This window comes from Callorhinus ursinus, unplaced genomic scaffold, assembly GCF_003265705.2.
Source record: "Callorhinus ursinus isolate GAN/ISIS: 27379988/994484 unplaced genomic scaffold, GSC_fseal_2.0 scaffold14, whole genome shotgun sequence".
In the NCBI taxonomy this organism is placed as follows: Eukaryota; Metazoa; Chordata; class Mammalia; order Carnivora; family Otariidae; genus Callorhinus; species Callorhinus ursinus.
In genome coordinates this window covers 44,707,068-44,710,276 of record NW_027397076.1, presented here as the reverse complement: position 1 = coordinate 44,710,276, position 3,209 = coordinate 44,707,068, and the positions used below count along the sequence as shown (strand labels likewise).

At 44.4% G+C, this 3,209-nt stretch overlaps 1 pseudogene; it reads left to right on the top strand.

The window, feature by feature from the left end:
• Nucleotides 1-770: 770 nt before the first annotated feature.
• LOC112832559 (solute carrier family 25 member 33 pseudogene) lies at nt 771-1,870 on the top strand (annotated as a pseudogene).
• Nucleotides 1,871-3,209: the final 1,339 nt, after the last annotated feature.

The window sequence follows — 3,209 nt, the reverse complement described above, 5'->3', positions numbered from 1 at the left end:
CTCAAGATTCTTGGCTTCTCTTTAAATATAACTGTAATGTTTATGTTTGTTTTTATAAGGGATGGCCATGGCTATATTTGTCATAAATTTGGAATTATTGAATTCAAGGATGGATGTGGTGAGATGCATTAACCGAGTGCCAAAAAGGAATCTCAGACTGGACCACATGCCCATTTTGCTTTGGAGCCTACCTTCTTGAAGTGTGTTCGTATCAAGTAAAAATAATTATTTATGAATATTTTTACCTAAATTATCTTATTTGATCCTCCCCTCTACCTGCCAAGAAGTGGGTATTTTATAATTCCCTCCTCTGCTTGAGAGGAAGCTGATGCTCCAGGAGGTTAATTTGCCCAAGATCATATGGTGGCAGACAGGAGCTTAAACCCAGGGCTCTGATCCCAGCAACCATGGGTGTATCCACTGCACTGGTTCCTGAACCTGGATGAGTTTCCAAATTAGCCCTGGAGCTTTTGAAATGTACTGATTCCTAGAGTGGGCTCCACAATCTATTACACTTAAAAATCTCTGAGGTGGGCCGTGCCCCGGGCCCTGGCTGGTGTTGGGCTCGCGCCGCAGAGGCCGGGAAGGTGCCGTTGGCCACGGCGGGGAGGGCGCAGTGCGAGGGCGCAGGGTGTCGGGGCGCGCGCGCACGGAGGCGGAGCCGGCAGCCGTGTGAGGGCAGCCGGGCGAGCCGAGCGGGCCTTCTTGCGCATCCCTCGAGCGACCTCGTGCCGGCGGCACCTGGCGGCTGGGGGGCCCGCGGAGCCGGCTCGGCCATGGCGACGGGCACTCAGCGGAAGGAGAACACGTTGCTTCACCTCTTCGCCGGCGGGTGTGGGGGCACGGTTGGTGCTATTTTTACTTGTCCACTAGAAGTCATTAAGACACGGTTGCAGTCTTCAAGCTTAGCTCTTCGGACAGTCCCTTATCCTCAGGTTCATCTGGGGACCATTCGTGGAGCTGGGATGGTGAGACCAACATCCGTCACACCTTGGGCTCTTCCAGGTTCTGAAGTCAATCTTGAAGAAGGAGGGACCGAAGTCACTTTTTAGAGGCTTGGGTCCAAATTTGGTTGGAGTTGCGCCATCAAGGGCTGTGTACTTTGCGTGTTTCTCCAAAGCCAAAGAGCAGTTCAATGGCATTTTTGTGCCTAACAGTAATATTGTGCATATTTTCTCAGCTGGCTCTGCAGCTTTTGTCACAAATACCTTAATGAATCCTATATGGATGGTTAAAACCCAGTGCAGCTAGAACGGAAAGTGAGAGGCTCCAAGCAGATGAACACACTCCAGTGTACTCACTATGTTTACCAGACAGAAGGCATCCGTGGCTTCTACAAGGGATTAACGGCCTTGTATGCTGGAATTTCAGAAACTATCATCTGTTTTGCTATTTATGAAAATTTGAAGAAGTATCTGAAAGAAGCTCCATTAGCCTCTTCTACAAACAGGACTGAGAAGAGTTCCCCAAGTTTTTTTTGGACTTATGGCAGCTGCTGCGATTTCTAAGGGATGTGCTTCCTGCATCGCTTATCCGCACGACGTCATAAGGACACGGCTCCGGAAGGAAAGCACCAGGTACAAGTCTTTTGTCCAGACCAATCGGCTGGTCTTCCGGGAAGAAGGTTACCTTGCCTTCTATAGAGGACTCTTTGCCCAGCTCATCTGGCAGATACCGAATACTGCCATTGTGTTGTCTCTCTATGAGTTAATTGTGTACCTGTTAGAAGACTGTACCCAGTAATGGGCCAGAAAATTGTGCCCTAGAAGAATAAAATTGAAAAACTCTAGAGAAAAATTTTTTTTCCATTGATGTTTAGAATGTTTGAGACTGAAACAGGAAAGGCCATAAAATATGTGGCCTGTATCACCCCTTGGACCTTTCCTTTTGGATTCATGTTTTCTGGAAGGTTTAAATTCATTAACATTAATAGTTAATTATAACTTTTGTTTTTTTAACTTAAGAGGATTCAGGATTAAGCAGCAGCTAAATTAAATCACGCTACTTAATTTAAGTATAAAAAAGAATCTCCGAAGTGATTCTGATAATCAACCTGGTTTGAGACCCACTGTATGAAGATAAATGAAACATCATTCTCTCACTAATCAGTACAAATTAATCTTTACTTGGGGGATGTAGGTGACGGTATTTTGAAGGTTAGCAGAGCCACACCTGGGAAGCATTAGAATCCACCCGACCATGCAGCTCGAAATAATTTGAGATAAGCTGGTTCAGTGTGATTACCAGCAAGCATATGGTGAGGGGAAGCTAGATCATAACAACATAAAGTGATGTTTCTCAACCTTTTCTAGGCACTGATAGACCTGTAAAAGTTGTGGGACACAGGGGCGTTGCTAATTATCAAATATGTAGAGCCACTGGTTGGGAACGATCGGATAAAACCCAAATTGGAGGAACTGGATAGATTACCATCAAAATACACAATATGCTTACTCTTTCAGTTTCTGGACTGAGTTGAGAAGTACAATGAACATGGAAAAGCCATGAGAGTAGCCAAGTTAATTCTTCTTAGTGATCTTGGACAACCACTTATCTTCTTTGAGCCTCAATTTTCCCATATACAAATGGAGGGTGATGGATACTTTCATCATATTAGAGGCTTGAAGGCAATAACATTATAAGGTAATTAGTCCAGTGCTTGTAAATAGCAAGGATCATGTGAGCTGCATTGCTGTTTCTGTCTCTTGCATCCAAGAGATCTTAAAATTTAGTCCGTGAAGGATATAAATGCTTTAATGCAAACCAGTTTTCAAATGCAGAAAAATTCACTCTTCTAAAAAGCCAGGAATGTACATAATGCATGAGGTCCTATCTTAATCAAGTCCTACTTCCAGCTTCTAGATACATGTGGACAAAGGGCAAGCATTTGAACAACAGAAACCATCCGCAGAGGGGAGCAAGAGAAAAGTGCACCCAAGAATTTGGAAGCCAGGAAATAAAAGTGCCCTCTATACCTCACAGGCTAGGACAAAGACTTGAAAGTCACTTTTGAGAATGGCTTTAAATGGAGTCAGCAGGATTGTAAACTGATTACCTATATTAACATATCTAAAGAGAGAACTTATCATTTAGAACTGCAGTTGGCCAGCAGTGGAAGAACAGAAAATGGAAAAGTCAGAAAAGCAAATGTTGGCAAGTGCCCTCCTAGAACTACCTAGGGGAGAAGGAGACTTAGCTCAGGGACTTGG